Below are 16,670 nucleotides of genomic sequence, written 5' to 3'. Positions count from 1 at the left end.
GGGGGTGGGGGGGTGAAGAAAACATTCCCAGGTCAAGATCTACAGGAGAGCGGTCAGTTGCGACAGAGCCCGGATGCTTTGAATTGCCGCAGAACAGTTAACCATTGACCAGAGGGACTCATAGCGCGGGATCCATGTCATCCATGGTTATTCTATTCCAAAGACCATGAAAACAAAGCATAAAGTCATTACCAAGGCCTCTGCTGGCCCTGGGCAGTGAATGCAACACTAATCAATAAGAGGAAAGGTATTGTGGTTGGTTTTAGAGGACAGGTGATGTTATATTGCCGTGTGTGTGTGTGTGTGTGTGTGTGTATGTGTGTGTGTGTGTGTGTGTGTGTATGGATAAGATTATCCTGTTTATTAGTGTTCTCTCTGAGGTAGGTGGTCTGGATGGTAGCGACAAGCATCACGTTCCAATGATTAATTTGTGACCGTGAAGGAAGGACACAAAAATACTGTGGCCTAAATGTGATTCACCTTCTGTCACTGTCTCGAGTTTCTAATTATTAACTTTATTAACTTTGACTCGAGCCTGTGTAATATGTTCACCCTTACTTTGCGTTAGGCTTTTGAAACTTAGAATGAAAGAACACACTGGGCTGACTTTTTAAAGTTAAAGCGCCTATGTGTAATTTTTTTTTTTTTTCATGTCAACTATTTTAATGGCATAAGTTTTTGTTTGTAGGGAAAGGGAGACATTCCTGTGGAAATTGGTGCATTCTGTGTGTTGCTTTCGGCTAATTCATTCTTGCCATTCTTTCAAACACAACATATACGCACTTTAAAATTTCAGCGGCAGAAATGTGTAGAGTTAGATTGGAAATTTTGAGTGGATTCATTGATTTGTTTTTGACAGTACAAGTACTCTGCAGCAATTCTGTTAATGGATTAATCGTCTAGGTCAGGACAAACTCTGCATTCGTAAAATCGCGTTTGGGTTTCGGACCGTTTGCCGGTCAAAACAAAGAGTTTGCAGACATCACCTCGGTTCTCCAGAAATTTGTGGTTGGCAAATCCCACATGTCGTAAAGTCTTCACAACCTTGACATTGTGTACTTGAAAATTACATTACATAGTGAGAGAGAATTTGAACACTGCTCCCATATCTGATCAGTGTTTGGCGTTGTCTGGCACACTGAATTCAGCACAGCCCTGTTCAGAGTAAGCACTTCACAATAAGCCACAAGTGACAAAATTGAACTTCAGTTGTCAAGTACCATAATTCCATCCCCAGTGTATATTACGCAATCATCCCCAGAGTCAGGAAACAAATCCCATTTACCTGATTCCTATTTAATTGTTCTACTTGAAAATCCTTTCTGCTCTCTCTTTTCTCTGAACCTGAGGAAAAAAAAAAAAAAACGTTTTACCCAAGAAAAAAAAAGAAAGAAAAATCCCTACCTATTTGAGAATTGCATTCCACCCAGCTTGTCAGTTTCCATTCACAAGAACCCACCTTCAGCACTTATTTTATTTAAACCTGAGCAAATGAGGCCCACGACACAATGGGGTTTCACTGAAGTAAAATAATTGCTTCAATACGGTGTGACAGAAGAGGTTGATTCATTCTGGAGAAAACACTGCCTGTTGAGAGAAAGTGTTGACAGAGAAGCAAGAGACAGTAAAGTGGAAGGAGGAAGAATGAAGAGACATAGAAAGGGGCAGTGTACAGTTTCCCTCCCCAGACAAAACACTACATATTTCTTTGAAAGACAAAGTGTTAAGTTAGGCTACTCTGCGCGCTGTCAATAGCGACGTTCATCATATGGCCAGCCGCAATCTAGATATTGATTAAACCATCCATCACTTTAACTCTACAAGACATTATTTCTAATTAAAAAGTAAGTCATAAATTTTGGGCTTTATTGCCAGGCTGGGGCTGTAAATAAAATTCAAGGGAGGGCGGAAACAGATTGCAGCCCCCTGTCCGCGGTTTAGAGCCAGTGTAAAAAGGACAGACGGCTGTGATGACACCCTTCGGGATCCTCAAACGCAGGGAGGTGCTCCGCTTCACCCCGGATAAACAGATGCAAATCAATAATTTCTCCGGTTGTGTTTTTACAAGGCAGGAGCTTCCTATCGGAAGGGGCCGAGGAGCAGGCCGCTCGTATTGGAGAACAAATATGTAAATTAAATTTTCATAAACCACTTGGGAATACGTAAAAGGAACAGCATTCGGCGTACTTGAAAATGATGTATAATCATAAGAGGTCATGAAAGTGTATGAAAGTGCTCCATCACACAACTGGGTTGGGTAGTAGGCTGGCAGTGACAACAAGCTCCTATTATCTGTCTGTGTCTCCATTTTCCTCTGCTAAACAACAATTTTGCTGCCAAATATGCAGTCGCGGGACATTATTTAATGATCCCCGTTGATAAAGAGGCCATTAGCACACCTACACTGTCGCCAAAGCGCTGACGTCGGACAGGCAAACACAGAGCACTCTCTCAGTCATAGCAGAGGACACTTCACGTTTTGACAACTTCTGATTACCTCAGTGTGTGCGCCGGTTGTCAGGCGCTGAACTCCCCTGACAGCCAGTCGCAGAGTGGCGGAGTGTTGGTTATTTTTTTGACGGGCAACCGGCGGGATGTCTGATTTCACAGGTACTAGCCAAAGGGAGGGAGGAAATGGAGGGAATTAGGGGGACAAAATGAAGAAAGGGCATGTCATTGGATCCACAGCCTCCACTCGGCAACAAAAGGAAAGCGTGTGCAGTCATTATTCATCTGACTACCCTTTCCTCTCCTGGGCTGATTCTTTTTTCTTTTCTTTTTTTTTCTTTTCCCATACCTACCAGAGCGGGAGCAGCTCTGACCACACAAGCGCTTTTAGACTGTGACTTGATAACGACAGAAAGGCTGGAGAATCATATTTGGTTAACTGATAGCCAGACGGGTTCCTTTGCCAACGTGAGGGAAGTGGCCTTGGTCTTGGTGAGAGACAGAAAGAGAGAATCACCCTCCGGGGGGAAGCGAGAACTAATGAGTGAGCTAAAAAGAACAAGATGGAGTGATCCTCTATAAAAAGACCAGCAGTAATCTCTGCCTCTCCCTCCTCTCCTCTCCCCTTAATGTCCTAAGAGATCTTGGCTCCTCCGTAAAGCCTGCTGCCTCCGCACATCAAACAGAGCTGATTAGAGCTGCACACCTTGCTGGAGCTGAAGCTTTGGACAGAGTGCAGTAGAAGTTCAAGGGAGACTCAGTGTTACAAAAACCAAAGAGGAAAAACTCTCCAAGTTAGTGGGCATCTCTCTGGACTTCATACATTTGAATAGCTTCTACTATATATCAGCATGTGACTTCAGTATCAACTTACCATATCTCCAACCTAATGCCTTGGAGCTCAAATAACATCAGTGTCTTTTAAATTAGAGCCATTGCTGCTTTGGATCCTTCTGTCATGTCAGATGATATCAGCGTAGCCCCAGAGGTGCAAGCAGCGCTTGAATCTAATCGTCATCAACAGATCGTCCTGTTCGTTTACATTAGCATAAATGGTCACGGCGAGGAGGAGGGGGGGGGGGCAACAGACAGACACAGTGGGAGAGGAAGGAGTGGCAGAGGAAGATGGAGAGAGACCACGGAGCTGCTCTGTGAGTTTGCTGTCAAGGGTGTTGTTTTATCAAGACACCCAAACTGTCAGGGCAGGTATCAGGAGAGCAGCCAGGCACATGACAAGACACTTGTGCTAACATCCCAGTAACCCCTTCTCATACCGAAATAGCTCTGTCCAAATTTACCGTTCTCTCTGTCAGACTTGGGGGGCACTATTGTCGAAGGGACTCTTACCTCTGGCAATCAACACAAGTGAAATGTTCACCTGCATAGCCCTCTGCGACTGAGGAGGTAGGGGGACGACAAGCAATAACACTGTGGCTTTGTGTGTGTGTGTGTGTGTGTGTGTGTGTGTATGTGTGAGATTTATTGTGAGAGAGAAACACTAAAAGTTGTAACCAAAGTGTATTTTTCCATAAATCACTCCATAAGACAAAATGTTAAAGAAATAGTTCAACATTTTAGAAAATATGTGAGAAGGATGAGAAGATTTTGTTACCACTCTCATGTCTGTCAGCGGGTGGTCAGCTTAGCCTATAGCGAGACTGGAAACAAGGGAATACAGTTTGCCCGGCTGTGTTCAAAGGTAAGAATATTCACCAGCTCACCAGCTGAAGCTCGCTAATTAACACGTAAGTAGGAGCATGGTCCTGAATTTTTCTTGAATGATTTAAACGAAGATATAACGTGTTAATTCGTTAGCTGAGTAGAGGTGTTGCTATGCAGATTTTGTTACCTTTGGACAGAGCCGGGACTTGAAGAAGTAGCGCTGCTTAGAGGGTGTATTATAACCTCTTGTGAATGCAACGATGGCTGAAGCTCTTGGCAAGACTGGCAAGTAAACAGCTGTTAATGCTTAAGTTGGCTATGTAGCAATAGTAAAACTTACAAATAGCTCCTTAAAAACCCCCTTATTTAGGGAGATACACTGTTTAAAAATGCATGGATGCATGCAGAAATCACAGTGGGGGGAAAAAAAGTGCTTTTATGATGATAATGCAGTGCGGGAGAGTGATGAAGACCCACTGAAGACATGAATATTGTATTGGAAGAAGTTGAGGGGGGGAGGACATGCACAGTGTCTCAGCTAACACTACATTAAGACGTATTACATAGACATTTACTGTAAGTATACGCACACCAGCTGCTGATCAAGCATGACCCGCCATATACAGATGAATATATCTCCTAAAGAACTCAACAACACTGTGAATAATTAAAGTTACAGCTGCCTCAGTTCAGAACAAAACAAAGGGACATAAATGTCCAAGTGCGGCGAGCTGTTGTGTGAATCTACCTTTAATTTATTCATAAAGAGGGGGCCACACACATGGCCTAATTAATGCTACTCCTTAATGATTCTAAAAGCTAATAAATGGAGGTATGTGAATTTGCTTGAGGTTAAAATCATTAATAATCAGATCAGTTGGAAGATCTGGCACATAAACACATTACATTTATGCACCACATTCATCCTTCAACCAGAGTTTACATAATATAATATAAAATAAATATATAATATAAAAGGGATGATGACATGACTAAGTCATGTTTTCATGTAACTGCAGGAGTGTTCTCACATGAACAACAAAATGACCACACACGTCTGAGCGAATACATTTCCAGCAGGTTGCTGTCGTCTTGACAACAGCAATTTGCTGGAGGGGGTCAACAAATTTGTCATTACCGGGCATGCACTACATCAATGCAATGTGTGCCTCTTAAATAATTCGGTCATTTAGAGGGTTTTGATGCTGGTACCCTTGAGGCAGGCTGCTTTGGTGCTGACCGCAGTTGCCCAAGTAACAGGTCAACAACAACAAAGACGCGCAAAGTCAACTACCTCTGGATAGGATTCAAATTCAAGAACACTGCTGACATCGGCCAAAAGGATTTCGCTCCCTTCCCATTCAAATGACCTGTTTTGCATCATTTCAAGCAGTTCGGACAGGATCACACTATGAAAACAAATGGCAGGGCTTTAAGATAACAGAACCAAAACTTGGCCTGGCTAATGTCATCACTGCCCATTATGGTCAAACCGACTCGAATGGCGGATGCTATGGGCAACCATGTTGGGTATGCAAAGCACTGTAGGAGGGTGCAGAGGTTCATATTCTTGAACAAGGCTGAAAAGAGGTGTTCATAGAAGTGTTTCTAGATATTTCAAATTAAAAGATCCTTGCCTAAATAACACCCTTTACATCTTAACTGCAGAAATCTCTCACTATACTATCACACAATATCATGCTTGTAAATCAAGTAGGGATTTTTTTTGCCTTCCTTTGCCCAAAATGATCTCCCTTAAGTAGACTGGATTTAATCCAAAGTGACCGCAAATTAGGCAAAAGAAGGTGCATCAAATGAAGGTCGTAATTCCACGTCGGGTAGCATTTGGATATTTATCATCAAAGCGGCTCCCAGCTTTTAATTCATTTGACATCTTTCAGCACTAATACAGTATCTGATTTCTGAGAAGCACCAGTACACGGTCACACAGCATGACATCGGGAGGAAAGCAGCGGGTTGCAGGACAAGTCGCTGAAACGGGGTTGCTACACAGAATAGAGACCGAGGCCATTATGTCTGCACCAGATTTACACTTCATATCTGAAAAGCACAAGCCAGCGCCACGCACAGCCACCGCCCGCTGCTCTCAATGTTATTCAAATGACGGCACAATTCTATTTTCACCTTGCAACTAATGTGACCATTACTCCTGTGTCAGCAACATTTACCGCCCCTTTCTTTTGTGCTGGATGTGCTGACGAACTGGCAAATTAATTTATGAAAAAAAATGGGATTATCCTGGGAAGTGTGTGTGTAGTTGGCGGGATTGAGCTCAAATGCATTTCCCAATTATTCTCTTCTGAAAACTCCCGTCACATCAACCCTGCTGAAACAGTCACATGAAGAATATGAGCCCCTGGGGCCGTATCAAAAAGGCGATATGACACATTTTCCCTCAGTGCCGCTTTTTATGCCTTGATCTTATTGAATACAATGCAGTAAAATAACATAAAAACATGAACAGGGTCTCGAAAACGTGTGAACAATGTATGCAAAACAAAAAAACAAAATATGCACTGCCGCGAGGAAGTAGTTAGGAAAAGAGGAAAGGAGGGGCGGAGGCACTGAGTCAGATGGAGGGGGAAACAGGAAAGATGGATGTAGCAGGGTATGTTTGTGTGTTTGTGTGTGTGTGTGTGTACGTGCATGTGTGTGTGTGCGTGTGTGTGTGAGTGAGCGGGGATGTCGGCAGGCAAACCTATCATCCACGGAGCCCACCAGTAAACTCTGGAGGGCAAACAATCTTGCTAATTGAATTCAATCCAGCCTCACCACGGGAGGCGCCGAGGCTAGTGGCTCTGCTCAGTATAGAGAGGGTTGGTTGGAGGTGTAGGGAAGAGTTTGTGTGTGTGTTTGTGTTTGTGTGTGTGTGTGTGTGTGTGTGTGTGTGTGTGTGTGTGTGTGTGTGTGTGTGTCGATGGGATGAGGAGGGGAGGGCTTTAGCTGGCATGACAAGTGAGTAAGAGATGGATGGTGGGGGGGGGATAAGTAGGAGAAGCAGAGAGCAAACACAAGGCTGCAGAAGACAACAATGACAAACAGACAGGGAGAGGAGGCAGAGCTCGGTGCGTGGAGGTTTTCGGTGGAGGGTGGGGAGGAGTACAGGGAGCATGAGACACGGGGCGTGGAGAAATGGAAGTCAGCTGCGCTGTTGCATGATTACACCGAAAACATCATTTGCATCTGGGAATGGAATCCAAACACGCTCGGTAGATACGTATGGTTGACAACCCAAAAGAAGAAATAAAAAATAATAAAAAAAAAGAAATGGCGATGGCGGCAGAAATTAAAGGCTTACCGCTGATGTCCCACAGATTTGCATATTAGGATGAGCACCTATCATGATTCATTTTCATAAACATCCTACTGCACACAAAGAACAAGCCCAATTGGCCCACATGAATGGTTCTTCATTATTGCACCGTGTTTAGGGAGGGTGGGGGCCTGCTTGTGTACTTAATCTGGGATCTGCTGCGTATTCATGACTTGTAATGAGACATTTTCAGCTCGGTTTGTCAGGATTGATGCTCTCACAGATGGTGATAAAAATTTGTACCGTACCTTTGGCGTGAGAAGGTGAGTGATTCTTGAGTGATGTCCTCACAAATCCAGCGTATCACATGCCAGATAATAAAACCATGTTCTGTCCTGGAAGGAGACACAGAGAGGAAACAAGTTAGGGAGAAAGAGAGAGAGAGAGAGAGAGAGAGAGAGAGAGAGCAGGCTACACTCATTCTGTCAAAATAGGTGACGGGGGACATAATTAAACAGTCCAGCAGGAGGAACTTTTAATGTCTGCCAGATTGACTTTAAGTCACCGTTAACAGACCTGTGCACATTTAAGATTTAAGATTCAGTGAGAAAACACACAAACACACACAAAAAAAAAATGACTGAAAAGCCTCAAGTGTTAGTTTGTCACGTCACCTCACACGAAAACTCTATATTTTGGTCTCCTCTGGGACGACCATTATTAAGTGGCATCTTCATAAATTTTTCAGCTGTTGTCTGGTTCGCACACTGGTGATGGAGCCCGGATTGCGGCTGTATGAAGTGCTATTCAGGTCACATCAGCTTTTAATGGCTGATTTATTAGGGCCCAACAGGGGCTTGGTGATGGGCTGCAGGACAAAGAGCCTGTTTTAAACTGCATTAACACTCCGCAGTAAATATCCCATACAACATTAGCATTTTGATGACTGCCTCCAACCTCACCTTTTGCGCCGTCTCGTTTTCCCGTCGTGCACATTTTGCCCTGCTGCCCTGCCTCTTAGCCTTTGTTTCAATCCATCTTTCACGCACGCCACTTCCTGTCTTTGAGCCTCCACGTCACTCCGCTCATTTCGTTTTGTTTCTCCGTTAATATTCTGTACAAACCTTAGCTGGGGTGATACGAGCGTGCACAGTGAAGTGGTTTGAGCTTAATTATGGCTGAATTAATGGGCTACATGTACGGTTTCAAAGAGGGAAAAGAGTGTTTCTTCTTCTTACCTTCAGTGCTGAGAAACTTGTCACCTCAGTCCCTCACCTTATTGTGATGCAAACTATCTTTACATGATTTCTAATTAAATCTCACCTGCAATAATAAAAGTGATGAGCACCAACACTTCTGTAATTGAGGTGTCTGTAGCAGGTTATGGTCTTGAATAATGAGCCAAAATTAAAAAGGATTAATCAGTAGTACTGTGTTTACTATGCAAATTAGGTAGATATTTGATTTGAGAGAATTAAAAAGACACCTTTTTTCTTTTTTTTTTTTTAAACATCAACCTATTTTTGAGTTGTCTGTTACATGTCAACGCATCTTTTAACAAGGACACGCTTTAAAGATTACCTTCTATGTGCATAACAAGTCATAAAAAGCACAGCCAAACAAAAAATAAATGCATTCTGTTTGCAGGTGCCATCAGGTGATATTTTGAATGTGTGAAACGGATCCAAAAGTTAATTATTTCCCCAAATTTATGCCACAAAAGGAAAAAAATAAATAAATAAAAGAGTCTCAATATCATTGCCAAACTTCTAAGCATCATCTGGACACGACGGCCCACCGATCTCGGCTTCAAATCACGTGCTTCGGGCTGCATCAAATCTGCTGTTCATTATGTTTGATCGAGTTTGAGGCTTTGGTGGGGGGAAAGCAGATGCCATAGGTCGACTCAGCTGAACGGCCGACGCTCGTTTGGTCAACAGAGCATCTGCCAGTCATTTAGCAGGCCTGGAAGTGTTTGGAAAGGAACACCCATCGCACCATGTTGCAACAATCCAGAACGCAAACTGTTGCACAAAAGGAGTGAGAGTTCACAGACAACAGGAAGTAAAAATTACATCCCGGACAGCTTAATGGGCCGTGGTTGGCTTTCATCATCTGCTTACACTGGATTCTGTTTTTATTCAGAGCTAATTTTGTAATTACAGCAATTGTACAGATCTTTAGTTTTTACATATTCACTGCTCCTCGTCCTGGTCGTCCACACTGAGCAGAGACGCTATCAAAGCCGAGTTCAAACCTGCTCTCTTATAATCATTGCTGTTAAAGTACTGGCATTAGATGGGAACTGAAGCCTCCAAAATATCTTCAAAGGGGCTCGGACCAGAGAAATGCACACCAGGCAGTTCCAGGCACCTAAGGCAATCTTGTACCATTACTACTAGGATGTTCATTCCAAAGATATGCAATTTCTCTGAAGTACAAGGCATGGATGACCCCACATGACACTACGTGAGAAAAAGCTGCTTATTAATGCCGAGATGCTTGTTAATGAAGGCAAAAAACTGTGGAGTTACTCCGGACTCTGTTGTTTTTCTGAGCAATATTGTAGTTGCAATTTAAGTATGTATTAGTGGTCTAGTGTACCAAGCAGAATCTCAAACTTTTCTTGTTTCCATGTCAATAAAATCTGATAAAACAATTATTAAATTATATATTGTCTTATTTTACTATTTTCATGTTATTATATTATGTTACGTAAAGGCTCTGAGACAAAACTAAGAAATGTCAATCCGTGCTTTTACATCACGTTGTTAACTTTTCACTGACTGCTGAGGATATGCAACTGGTCGGTAAAGCGATGTGAGAGATTTTTGTTGGACTGCCAAGTAAGCTAGGCCAGGACCACCTCATATCTGTAAGTGAATGATTCCCCATTGCTGAAATGCATGAGTCCAACTTTAGTGCATTAACACAAAAAAAGTCCTATAAGAGCCTCTTTGGCCGCTTTTTCTTCCACACATTATCCACTGCACTCTGGGTTTTTTTTTTTTTTCAGTTCCCATAGTGCTTGGAGTGTTTTCTAAATTACGAAGTGATGAAACGCAGCCTGACTATCCCACCGTCACCGCCTTGAACTTACACCCAAATCTGATTTCACACCCCCCAAAAAGTGATTCATTGCGAAACAGTGTGCTGGATATGAGTGCGGTCACAAGTGCAGCAGACCATATTTCTGACCACGCCCGACAGTAAGCGTTGGGTGTAACAATGGGAAGAGTTTCATCACTCTTTTTCTCAGGCTCATTTCAACAAAACAAAAAGAACATTGAAAATAAGGCGAGAGAGGAAAGCTATCAGGAGTTTTCAACAGCTGATTGTATGTAACAACAGTCTCTCTCTTGTGTGTGCACTTTCCGCTGTGCAGCAGCTGGCGTTTCCTTCAAAGACTTTAATAAATGAAATGAATTTAAATGAAGAAGGTGATAAATTCTACTGGCTACTCGACTTAGTTTAGGGCTATCATGATCTCAAAAGAGTTCACTATAAGAATGTTATCGCAATACCTATAGATTCAAATTCTTCTTTCACTTTGTTTATTGTTATATTTATATACATATACTGTATGTGTATGCTTTTGTACAGCTCTACTGTGTGTGTGTGTATATATATATATATATATATATATATATACACACACACACACATATATATATATATATATATATATATGTATATATATGTATGTATGTTAAGGTAGACAGGAACTGGGGTGTGAATTTGACCAACTGAAAAGAACAGGTCAGGATGAACAACAACCTTCCGTCCTCAAGCCGAAAAAAGTTCCATATTGTAGTTTCGGGACATTCTTGAAATTCATCAGCAGCTCTGGAACCAGCTTATCATTGTGTGTCAAAAAAACCCTGCTATCAGGAGACAAAAGAACATATGAGAAAGCACTGGACGCATGCAGCCGCTGTATGACTGATCCAAGTTGACAGCCTGTGGTGTGTCTCTATAAAAGCATTTACTGAGGCACAGCACCGTGGCCCGCCGAAAGCTCATCAAAGACTGGCTTATTTTATCAGCCAAGTGGAAAATGTGCTGAGAAAGAGGGGGAGAGGCAATAGTGAGGAAGTCAGCGAGAGTAACTAAGCTATTGTGCCCATCGCTGACCCAAACACCCGTGCTACAGTAGTCACGGCTGCTCACAACAAAAGCCCTAATCGGCGGAGCAGGGCTCTAAATTAAGTGACCCCGTGGTTGTGACACTGTAACTGACAAGCCGGCCTATGCATGCTGAGGCCAAAGGCAAAGGAGATATGGCTAATGAACAGAAAATGTATTGAAATGGTGCCATCTTTTACTAGCACGGCCAGCCTCCAGTAACCTACATACTCCTGTGTGAAGTACGCAATATACGCTGTTAGTACTTATTCATCTACTTGCAGCTATTTCATAGATTATACAGACTTTAAAATGAGCTGCTCTCTGAGACAGAAATAACCAGGCTCCATAAAGATTCCGCTTGCACCCTCAGGTAAACTGCACTTCCAGTATAACATGCCATGACTTTCACCAAATGTAACTATTACACCTCTCACGCTGTGAAGACGATTCTACACACACACACATATATATATATATATATATATATATATATATATATATATATTTTTTTTTTTACATGCTTACATCTTACCGACACCATGAGAAGATGACAGCAAAGGACAACAATTCATCCCCACCTCAAAAATATGAAGTGCAAACAAACCCCGTGTTCATGAAATGTAAATTTAACACATTGTATTGCACCGCTATCATCTGTTAAGTAATCATGGCCCAGGCGGGAACCGCTCATTCGGAGCGGAGGAAAAGCTTACCAACTGAAGTCAATGGGCAGCATTTATAATGCATGGGCAGCACCCCCCCCCCCCCCCCCCCCCCCCCTCCCCCAAGGGTCACAATAAATTCAAGGAAGCTGATAACAATTGACTGAGGTTGCTGGCAACTGCAGGAGGATTATGTATAGTAATGTGTCTGCTTCCTCATTCTTTAGTCTCACTCTAAATCACCACCTCTTCACTTTCTCAGTGGCCACTTGTCTCCTGTTGTGGATTCTTTCCCTCTCTTCTTATCCTCATATTTCTTCCTACATCTCTTCTATCATTATCTTTGTATGTTTTTTTTGGGTTGTTGTACTTCCTATTTCTCTCTTGCACTTCGTCTTGGCATACCAATGAGAAGAGGTGCGGAAGGACACACAGCACCGAACACTACACTCCGTCCCCGGAAGACTTCCTCATACACAGGCCCTAATTGGCCTTAATTGGAAAGGGATGAACCTCGGGGTAAAGGGTTTGTATGTTACTATGTACTGCATGTATGTGTTCTTGTTCGTGTCCATTTGTCTGTGTGTGTGGAAGGATAAAAAAAGAAAAAGAAGATAGAAGTGATGAAGACACACAGCCTCCAGAATAATGCATTCAGCTAAAGTGGTACACAGCACCTCCTTTTTAAATTTTTATATGTGGGTGTATGCGAGCTCATGTGTTTGAATATTTATGTAAATAGCATGTTTTTGTAGTCCTCGGGCCCTAGATTGCTTTTCCAGCCAGAGCGGGATTTCTGTTATCACATGATCTCACCAGCAATCCCAGCTCAAAGCCAATACTTAAAAGGCTTTATGTTTATCACGCCCAATACTAAATGCATGAAATGTATCGTCAAAAAAAAGAAGCTGTCAAAATGCCATACATTCACACAGCAATTTTCTCCTCTGCTGGGGCCACGGAGCTGTTTACCTTAGCAGGGGAATATCATTATGATAATCACGCTTGTCTTTATTTGGAATACATACATATTCCCACCACGATGACCAACCTTGCAGGAGAACATAAAAGTCAACAGAGGGGAAAATTGTATGGGTGACACAAGTGGGACTTGACACCATAGGTCCTTCACGAGGGTGCACGTTTTGTGCATGTACAATCAGCCATTTAGCATTTCTTTTTTTTTTTTTCTTTGATGATAACGCCACGCGGAGAGGCACATTTGTTCTGTGAAGGGTTACCGGCCAAGGCCACGGAGAGGGAGACAGACAGGATGTGCTCGAGATGGGATGCTGCGAGAAAGAAAAGGGGGATTACCCTCAATGGGTCATGAGTTATGCACCGCTCTCAAGAAGGAAAAAACAATGCTCGTTTCTTTTTTTTGTCATGGGTTATATGTAAACTAATTTGCAGCTGATTTCTTTTCATTCTCAAACCATCTATCCAATATTTGTTTGATTAATCAAGCAGGTATTTAGTCTGAGAAATTAACTGTCTGAGAAAAAAATGTGTTCAGATCTCCCGAGGTGTCGTTTTCTAACTGCTTATTTTGACTGAAAAACAGTTCAAAACTCACAAAAGGGATTTAGGTCATAATGATAGAAGACAGTGAAAAGCTACAAATAATTCTCACACTGGAGAAGCTGCAACCTATAAACATTTGTTATTTTTCTCTGATAAAGATCAGTTCCAGTGATTTAGGGCTGCAACAAATTATTATTTTCATTATTGATTAATGTGCCAATTCTTTTTTCAAATATAATATCGCTTTGGTGTATAAAATGTATAAAATGTAATGATGCAAAATGTCCATAATGATCCAAAAGTATTCATTTTACTATCGTAGAAGAAAACCAGCAAATATTCACATTTTAGGAGCTCTACCACAAAGAATATGTGGCAGTTTTGTTAAGAATTGTTATTAACATAAAAATAGTTGATCAGAATTGTTGCAATTGTTGTTTTTGTGCCAATCAACACATGGACTTATTCAGCTCTAAAAATCCCCGATGTGAACCACACATATTCACCATATGTTTCTCCCCCTCAACTCAAAAACAGAAAATCTGCAACTGATTGAAGACATGGATCGAGTTACAGTTTACTTCTCAGTCCTGTTTCCATGTGTAAGCATGTGCACTCCAGCCAACCTCCTGTGCCCTTGCCCTCCCCAACCTGACAAATATGGAACTTGACCCTTTCTGAATTCTAAAGCCGACCTGCACACTGAATATAACCTTGGCATAGGCGAGGGGAGCGAGGTGTGTTTCCAATAAACTCAAGTCTTTCAGTGTGTGTGTGTGTGTGTGTGTGTGTGTGTGTGTGTGTGAGGATATGCACTGTTCTGTTCTGTTTATGTGAATTGCCTATGTCTCTGTGTATACATATCTGTGTCTTTCCGCAGGCCCGCATAACCACATGCGATTGCTTGCTCACATACGACCGCTTTTGTGTGTGTGGGTGTGCAATGGGTTCAATAAGCATGTGTGCAGCAGGGGGCTCTGGAGTGTCTCAGCACCCAAGGCGCCAAGGACATGGCTTGACAGGTGTGTGCGGAGGACCTGGTGGTCTGCAGAGCAGCAGCGGGCAGCAGCACAATGTGCCCATTCAGGCCTGGAAGGAGACAACCGAGATATCGCAGGACCCCTGTGAGGAGGGGGCGGTCATCTGGGGGCATGTCAACCTTTCACTGTGACTACAAAGAAAGACATAACTATAACTGCATCAACACAGTAATGGGCCTGTGTGACCCCATGCTGGCTAGCTGTCTACCGGTATGTGACGGATTTATGTTGCCCACAATTTCTCCTGTGGATGGATTCTTCTGAGATGACTTTGACTACTGAGGCTAAAAATTGGGTTTAATGTGGAGCTACGGTTTGTGATAGGTGAACAGTGGAGAATCACATCGGCCAAGCTTGGAAACACTGGAAAAATGCACTGATGATGTGGCACAGTCATGTTTTTATTCCATTTTTCTGTAGTCGGTGCCAAATCTGTCGAGGGAAAACAAAAATCATTCGCCTTTTTCTAAACCGTCACAAAAAAACAATTTCCACCATCAGTTATTCTGCAAAAATGTAAAAAAAACAACAAATGTAACCACTTTGACTAATTTCTAATTTAGCATACATTCCTCATTAACAAGGATGAATGAAGTGACCATTGAGGTGAAAAAATTTTATATTATCACTGAAATTAATATCCGATGGGGATAAAAAATATTATTTTTCTGGCAATCAGAGTCATTTAAGTACTAAGATGCAGTGACTGAATTATGGTTTCAAATACGGCCGATTGCATACCAATGCGAGCATACACACACATATATACACACCGACTCCATTTTGGAAAAGAACTAACATGACAAATCACTGCGCTACACAAGCTAATTGCAGGATGTGACAGAAATGGCCGGTGTCTTGAAGAATTACAGGGCTGTGTGGTCCATACGTCCTTAACGCACGTCCGACAAGAGCTTTTAAAACACACACAATGCCACCAGCACTGCTATCCATGCAGAAAATTGGACAGCCATCCTTCAGCTCCGACATAAATCTGTGGGGTAGCAACACGCATCGGAGAGCAATATAGTATAGAACGAGTCTCTGCTGAAACCAAAAAGTAATTGAATCGAGGATGAATATAGACAGGGTGGGATGAGAGTTGAGGGAAAACACGTCGTATGAATTTGATGCTCCGTGAGAGAATGCTTTCAGGAGAGATGCAGGATGCTCAAAGGGATGAGCAACAAATTATCACAGATGAAAGAAACTGCAGGAAATAGTGCGAATAATCTGGAAATTCTGAATGTTTTTTTTGCCCTTCACGGTGAAACTTAAAAGCCTTGGTGTTTGCCCTCTGACACTAACCCTATTCCCACCTTATCTGCAAGAATGTCTTACGCTACATCTAGCTGCACAACTTATCCAACACCAGCCAGATAACCTTCACCTACATACATTGTTGCCATACACTACACACCACAGGTCTATGAAGCTGCAACCTCTCGAGTCCCAAGGCTATCTGGCCCACTAAATCACATTTGTAGAGTCATATTGAACACGTAGCCCAGAGGAGAGAAAAAGCTCAGCAAAGAATGATAGACATCTTTCTATCACTGAAAGCCTGCCCTGCATTAATTCATGCTAGCGGCTGATGTGACCATCCACTGCTTTAATGTTACAATACGGGCTGTGGATAGAGGTTCCAATTCTTCTTGGGCGCAGGCAGAGAAAAAAAGGGTCATATTTTTGTCAGGGTGCATGCAATGAGCAAATGCCACTGACATGAATGGAAACAGCAGTTAGCCTTGCTAATGAATGGCCACGGTGGGAAGAAAGAAAAAGCATGTTTGTGCTATTAATGACAAGAAAAGCCTGTATAAACAAAAGGAGGAATGAAAAGCTTGGATGATTTACACTACATACAGAACAAGGCATGGATACCCCTTTATGCTACATTCTGAAAACGCCCCTAAAGCACCACCACCACCA

General features: G+C 42.4%; 1 protein-coding gene across 1 annotated transcript in view; it reads right to left on the bottom strand.

Annotated features, from left to right (window-relative positions):
* Nucleotides 1-16,670, bottom strand: part of LOC111665941 (adhesion G protein-coupled receptor L3) — a 209,455-nt gene that overhangs the window by 177,193 nt on the left and 15,592 nt on the right. Inside the window, exon 2 of the mRNA XM_087177926.1 lies at nt 7,693-7,779. The gene's annotated coding sequence lies outside the window, so the exon portion shown is untranslated. The remainder of the gene's footprint in view (nt 1-7,692; nt 7,780-16,670) is intronic.

This window comes from Seriola lalandi, unplaced genomic scaffold (assembly GCF_002814215.2).
Source record: "Seriola lalandi dorsalis isolate HSWRI2012SDOR001 ecotype SW California unplaced genomic scaffold, Sedor1 jcf7180002054663, whole genome shotgun sequence".
In the NCBI taxonomy this organism is placed as follows: domain Eukaryota; kingdom Metazoa; phylum Chordata; class Actinopteri; order Carangiformes; family Carangidae; genus Seriola; species Seriola lalandi.
Note: the sequence above shows the minus strand (reverse complement) of the source record. Positions and strands in the feature narration are given on the sequence as shown.